Below are 7,681 nucleotides of genomic sequence, written 5' to 3' on the forward strand. Positions count from 1 at the left end.
TGAGAACCAAGTTTAAAACAAAATAAATTTGCTTCGTGTACACATAAAATGAAGGTACTTTATACAATTTTAAAAATAATTTTGTTCTTATACTAGTTCTATGGTGTGGAATTTTCCACTTCTGTCGTCATGCTGTTGCTCAGAAATTCCGGAGTTTGGAGCATCCTGGATTTAGATTTGAGATTAGGACGCTTGGGGCTGGGGAGATAGCTCAGCGGCATCAGCGTTTACCTGGCAAGCCTGAAGTCATGAGTTCGATTCGCGGTACTAAAAAAAAAAAAAAAAAAAAAAAAAAGATTAGGATGCTCAACCTGTCGTTAGAGCACTATAAATGTTGATGCCTTTGAATAAATTTAGGACATTATACTTGTAAACATTTTCATTGTTACACAGACGTGTTAGTGAGTTGACTGCCACTGTTAACCATCTCAGAAATATGTAAATAACTGTATAATAGTAGAAAATTCTATCATTCTTTTTTTCCTTGTGATAGGGGAAATCTAAAATTTTAAATAAAAGTCTGCCCAGGATGCTGGCCAAGACCAAGTGGACATGGCCAGCAGGCTCTATAACAGAACGCTCCTTCACATAAACCCCTTGTCTTTACTGCCTTTGTGTAACTGAAGGCCTTGCAATATAACTTCAAATATAAGGGGACACTTCTTCCTTTGTGTAATTCATGCTTGTTTAGTTGATGGCCTTGCAATGTAACTTGAGATATTTAAACTCCCTAGCAACCCATGATGTCACCCAACCCTCCAATCATAATGCACCAAATCTGTCTTTGTACCTACCCCCCCCCCCCCCCCGCTGGCCCTCCCTATAAAAGCCCCAAAGCCCTGCCGGGCAGTGCCAACTCTGAGAGTAATGCCAGTCAAGCTCACTGGTGTAAATAAACTGCCTCCTACACCTTGGTGCCGTTTCTTTCTGTGTTTGTTCTGTTTTCTGTAACACTTTGAATTCCCATCTCCAGTCCACTCCTCCCTTGGAATTTTATTCTTATATACTTGCATCTTTTTTCCTCTTCTTTTTCTTTCCTTTTTGAGACAGGATTTCACTATGCAGTTCAAGCTGGCCTTGAACTCACTTCGTAGCCCAGGCTGGCCTCAAACTTGCAGTGATCCTCCTGCCTCAACCTCCCAAGTGCTGGGATTGCAGGCGTGCACCACTACACCTGATTTATACTACCATGTTGAAAGCCTTTTTAAAACATTTTTAAAGTTATCTGTCGATATAGTAATTAGGAAATGCTGAGTAACAACAAGCCCCCAAATATGCATCTTCACACAACCTAAGGATTTCTGATTTAAGCATAAACTCCAAAGAGGTGGGATGAGTCGAAATCCTACCAAACAATAAGAGAACTGAGTATGAAGAAAACTTCAAAATGATACACAAAAGAATCAGTAGCTATAATGTATCTAAATAACAGTATAGATAAGGAAAAGATGATACATTTTATGCAGGGTTATTTATAGGGAAAGTAAATATGCTTGTTATATTTATTATATACTATTAAATATATTATACATATTTTTATATTCATATTTTTATATTTGTAGTTGTATTGATATATATTTATGTTAAATCTATTTTTAATTTTAATAGTTATACCTAGCAAATTTTTATGAAAATTGTGAAAGTTCTAAAAAAATTAGTATAGAAAGTTCTACATTAATAAAATTTTAAGTAACCAGTAAAGGCCATGAAGAAATACTTAAATATATGGAGGAAAACATCATTTTGGATTAGTAGATTTAAAATCAGAAAGAGATCAATGTTCCTTAAATTCATTCATGAATTCAATAAAATTCCAATAAATTATCAGTAATTAGTTTTAGCTAGATAAACTGAAACTAATTTATATGTGGGGGAAGTTAAGAAACATGAAAAGCAATAATATCTGCCAGGAACTGTCGGATTGGTGGATTGAACCAGGGCCTCACACTGAGCTACATTCCCAGCTCTTTCTTAAGTTTTTATTTAAATTTTGGGTTGCGGGGGGACAGGGGGAGTATAGCACAGTGGGACAGGGCTTACCTGGCAAGTGTGAGGCCCTGAGTTTGATTTGTGGTTCTAAAAAGTGAGAGAGAGAGAAAAGGAAGGGAGAGGGGGAAAGAGAAAAGAAAGAAAGAAAGAAAGAAAGAAAGAAAGAAAGAAAGAAAGAAAGAAAGAAAGAAAGAAAGAAAAAAGAAAAGAAGTCATTAACTTGTCCAGCTGGGCTAGCACTAGAGATACTCCTGCCTCAGCCCAGACTGTCAGGATTACAGGTATGTGCCACCACCACCACCCCCAGTAGAAGCCAAATGTAGATGTATGAATGAAATGAATTCACACTTATTTGTTGCAGCACTGTTTATACAGTAGTAGCAAAACGCTGTAAATAACCCTCGTGTCTGTCTCTCAATAGTGAAATGACTGAATAAAACTCTGGCTTATCAAATAGTACAATACTTTGTAACTCAAAAATAAAAATAAAATGAAAAGAAATAAAGAACCTTTCTACATGCCAAAATGGAACTATCTCCAAAGTAGACCATTCAATGGGAGGGGAGAGAAAAAGCAAAGAATAAGACTTCATTGAAGAATACTGTCTTAGGGGCTGGGGATTTAGCTCAGCGGCACAGCGCCTGCCTGGCAAATGCAAGGTCGTGAGTTCGATTTGCGGTACTGAAAAAAAACAAACAAAAAATAATAATAAAGAATATCGTCTTTATAGACGAAATGTACAAAAGACTTCAGTTGGCCTATAGGTAACAGTACATACTGGATCAAACCTTTATGAATGTGAACAACATCCGGCAGTTCTCATTTGTAATTTTCAAAGTTTTGTAAAAATTATATAGTATAAACCTATAGAAATAATATGAAGAACGTGGCGTAAATTAATTCTTTGTAGAATTATTCAGAAAGTACACTATCTGAATAACATGTCCTAATGTATAAATGTAGTGTTTATTGGTAGTGCATTCTTAAATAAGTACATCACTGATAATATATCCCTAGTGTTCATTTTTGAAAATTGATGTTGAGGTGACATAATTCTGTATTTTTGTGTATTAGTATATCAATTTAATAGTTTTTAAATCAAATTAGCAATAAGATATTTCTATTTTGTACCATATTGGATCCATAGCTCAATAGAAACTTATTTCTAATATGCTATTAGGTTTAGTATTTATGTAAGTTTTTATTATCAGGGTGAATGAGACCTGGTGGGCCAGAAGCAGGTCCTAGTGGGCTACAGACTCTCCCAAGGAAAGAAAAGATGCCAGAGAGCCAGATTCTTGATGTTCTTATGGAAGGGAACTCTTCTTCCAAACAATTTTTGTGCTAAATTTGTGTGCTATTTGCAACAAGACCACAAACACCACTCATTTGTAAGTTTAATCTGCATTGTTAATATTTTCTCCATTATATTTTTAAGTCTAGAAAACCAAAAGGCCCTCAACCCTGATTAGTATTATATGATGCATTCCATGGGGTAAATGTTTTTACCATGGCTGATTTCATGTTTCCAAGGTGACGCCGATCAGAAGGGAGAAAAGAAGTCTGGTAATACACAGCTGCACAGCATATCCACAGCAGATGCAAAGGACCGCGCAGCATGCCTGTAATTCCAGCATCTGAGTGCTGAGGCAGGAGAATTGCCATGAGTTTGAGGTCACCCTAGACTGCACGGTGAGACCTTGTCTCAAAAAAACAAGACAAACAAAGCCTATTACGTTGGACTGGGGATGCGGCCCAATGGTAGAGTATTTACATAGTATGTGGAAAGTCCTGAGCTTGACCCCTACCACTAGAAAAAAAGAAAGAAAGAGCTTATCAGGTAGTATACAAGTGCTACCCAAAGTGGTTTCACCAACCTGCACTATCTTCAGTATCTCCAGTAAGATATGAGTTCTAATAACTTCATATTTGTCATACTTGATATAGACTTTTTAATTTTTGCCAGTCATGTCAGTTTGAAATTGTATCTCACAACTGTTTCCATGTTTTACACCTCCTTGTAAATTGTCTTTGGCTTAGTGTTTCCTTGTTAATCTGCTTGAGTTTATTGTATAAAATGATGGCTTAATAGGAAATCATCCTCAATTTCTGTTCACCATCTAACAGGGTGAAGTTTTTGAGACTACAAATAAACGCTGTTTTGGTTTAACACATTGGATTGATTGAGCATAAAGATTTACTTCTCTTCCCTTTGGAGACATCATTAAGGTAAAATAAAAGGTGGTCCTTTAAAAAAAAAAAAAGAAAGAAAGAAAGAAAGAAAAAGAAAAGAAAAACTGACCTTTTATAATCCTGGAAAACAAGTTAATGGTACCATTAGTTAACTGGCCATTTTGAGATGGTTGGGCATGATAGAAAGCAATAGGGTTGGAGGTTTTGGATCTGAAATGAGAGACCAAGAAGCACTTTTGTACCTTTTTGGACTTCTGTGAAACATAATAGATGTTCAACAACTAATATGTAGCAGAGTAAACTGAGCAGATGGTCGGAGCGTGGGTGGCATAGCAGGTGAGAAGAGGGGTGTGAGATAGGCCTGCAAACAGGAACATTAATGTTAAGGCTTCCTGTGCCACAGCTATGCCCCACCTCATTTCCATACTCTGATGTGCATGTGCAGCTTTATGCCTTTACTTCTGTGTGGTGCAGGGGATGGTGCTCAGGACCTCACACAGCCACACCCTCAACCTGACTTCAGGTTTACAGGGTCAAAACTGTATCTGCTCTTCTGAAAACAAATGGCTTCCATTGAAGAAAGCTAAGGCTCCTGTCTCAGTCTATTTTCTGCTGATACAATAGAATATCTGGGAATTAATAATTTATAAAGGAAAGCAAATTATTTGGACTGTGGTTCTAGAGACTAGATGTCCCAAATCATAACATCAGTGAGGCTTAGTGCTGCTTCAACTAAAGGCAGAGAGCAGAGGACAAGTGAGTGCTTGTAAGTGGAGACAAAACAGTCTCCTTTATAACAATCCCCTCTTGTGCTAACTAACTCAGTCCCAGAAGAGTGAGCGCTCACTCCTGTGGGAAAGACACTGATGCCTCCTAAGGATTTAATCACCTTAAATGGCCCCACTGCCTTTCAATACACTTAAGTTGGGAATGAAGTATCAACATGAGTTTAGGTAGGGACAAACCACATGTGAGCCACGGCAGCTTCTCTATAGTTGTTGAGGGCAAGATGAAGTCAAGTTTAGACATGCAAAAACTTATTGTTTCCATCAAGAGTTAGCTCACTAAATTCCTTACAGAAAAAAAAGGGGGCGGCAGCCAGTAGCTTGGGTTCGCTAGTTCCGTGTTGGACTGCACATCAGTTTGAATTCATGTTCTTTTCTCCCTAGAACTGCACTTCTACTTGGGAGAGACTTGTGGCAGTGATGAAGACTGTGGAGCACCTGAAGCCCTACTACTCCACCCTAAGTGCCACTTTTGCTACTTTTATGTCTATAAAAAATTTCTTAAGGCCATGATTGATGGCACATACCTGCAATCCCAGCACTCAGGAAGCTAAGGCAGAAGGATGGCAAGTTGAAGCCCAGCCTAGACAACTTAGTAAGACGTCAAACAAAAGAAGTGCTAGGGATGTAGCTCAGTAGTAGAGCACCCCTGAGTTACTTCCCTATATTCCCCCAAATCCCTTGAGGTAGTCCAGAGGACTGAATAAAAGAGGAAACTTGGTAATCTATGAGTCCCCTTGAAAAGGTACAGGAAGCTAGAAGTACAAAGGAGTTTCATTACCTTCTATTATTTGTAAGAATCTCATTCCAAATTATATAGGATGTGGTATACCCTATTTGGAGTTTCTTTTTTAACTATAAGAATCTATCACTTTTTGGGTTTTTTTTTAATAAAAAAAAAAGCCATACTGATATTTGAAGTAAACCAGGAAGTGGGGCTAATCTTCAGGTAATTTGTTTCCACTGAATTCAGGGCCGTGGAGGCAGGATGACTGATGGGTGGGACATCCTGGTGTGGCAGCTGAGTGTCCTCTCTCAGGCGGAGATGAGAGACTATGCAGTCAATACAGACAGATACAGGGTAGAAAGGATGTGTTCTTACATGAAGTCCACCTTCTTCCTTCTGGACTCTTTTCGTTAGAGAAATTGGATAGAACATCAATTTTACTCAGCCAGAAATTTTATCATAGTACACCTAGGACTCCACCTCCTGAAACACTTTCTTAAACGGACACTAGATAGAGTCTGAGGAAGTCTCCCAGAGAGGACATGAAGCCCTCAACTTGATCTACTGAGTAAATTCCTGATTCTTATCACAGAAACGATAATTTTAGAAAATGTCAGAGTCATAAAGGGGCAGGCTTATTCAGCACAGTTAAGAAGTAAAGGAGATTAGTGAAAGGACTCCAGCCAGAGTAACTTGAGGGGACTCATTCTGATGCAGGGGTTCAGACTGGCCCACACACAAAAGCATGAGGGAGGCTAGCTTTTAAGGACCGGCTGAGGTGGGCTAGGTTCTGATTGATCATTATCTCAGTTTGGCTTTCCAGGGCACCAGAGGACTCCTTATGGCTCTAGGGGCAATTTGTTTCCCATGAGATGATTATCATTGCTCTGAAGGGGGCTGCCTTGTGTTCATGTCAAGGGATAATTGTTCTTCTTTTGGGGAGAGATGACCTCATCATAGGGAGATTGGCCAGTCTCTGCTTTTCCTGGAACCCCGGTTATTGTAGAAATGGAGATACCTAGGCTTTACTCCCGGGAGCCCTGTAACTGGATATTGTGAAAGTTGTCAATTGGGTGTTCTTGCAAATGCTGAAAATGATTTTAGTTACTCTTACCTTGGTGTCCTCGTCTTGAAGAGGGATGAGATAGATTAAGCAAATTTGGGGCTAATAAAACTTTTACAGGCAATACCTAAGTGATTAGCATGCCTATATGCACAGCTGAGCAGGGATCTGCTCTAAAGTTTTAAGGTAATAAAGGAGACATATGAAATGAAGGCAGAGATGCCAAGCTTTGTCCTGCTTTTAGTTACTATCTTAGTTGGGGCTAGGGATTTAGCTCAGCGGCAAAGTGCCTGCCTGGCAAGCACAGGTTGTGAGTTCGATTCCTGGTACCAGAAAAAAAAAAACAGAAACAAACAAACAAACAAAAAACACAGGTGCAAGTCTCTCGGTCCTTCTTTTCAATCCTGGCCTTCCTTCCAGCCGTCATACCTCAGTGAAAGGAGTCACTGGTGAGGAGGTAATATGCTATTTTTGACAACCCTTAGGCTGTAATTCCTTAATAGGTCCCTCTTGCATATCTCTGTCTTCCTGAGAAACCACTCTGAAGATACCACCACGTATTACAGCAGCCATTGATATTTTCCTACTAATCTGTCCATAACTGTGTAAAGTTTGTAATGTTCCTATCCTATTTCATAAATGGATGTATGTTTATTATGTGTTTCCTACAACAACCATTGAGAATAGTTAATGATTTTTCAATAGGTCACTCATGTATAGCTCTATTTATTTTCTTTAGAAGCCACTTTGAAGATACCAAAGTATAGCACAACAACTCTTGATAATCTCCTACCTCTTTTGTCTGTAACTCACTATTATTTGTCTATTTGTTTTCCTGAGAAACTATTTTGTAGATAACAACATGTAAAACGATAACCATTGATAATTTCCTACCATTTTGTCTGTAATTTGCTAAGTCCCCCC

At 38.6% G+C, this 7,681-nt stretch overlaps 1 long non-coding RNA gene across 1 annotated transcript; it reads left to right on the top strand.

The window, feature by feature from the left end:
• The first annotated feature begins 3,528 nt into the window (after positions 1–3,528).
• LOC106149982 lies at positions 3,529–7,064 on the top strand. The gene is made up of 3 exons (XR_001236486.1): positions 3,529–3,681; positions 4,117–4,218; positions 5,352–7,064. It is a non-coding gene; the product is annotated as an uncharacterized LOC106149982 (long non-coding RNA).
• Positions 7,065–7,681: the final 617 nt, after the last annotated feature.

Source organism: Chinchilla lanigera, unplaced genomic scaffold (assembly GCF_000276665.1).
Source record: "Chinchilla lanigera isolate Chin_1 unplaced genomic scaffold, ChiLan1.0 scaffold00058, whole genome shotgun sequence".
Taxonomy (NCBI): Eukaryota; Metazoa; Chordata; class Mammalia; order Rodentia; family Chinchillidae; genus Chinchilla; species Chinchilla lanigera.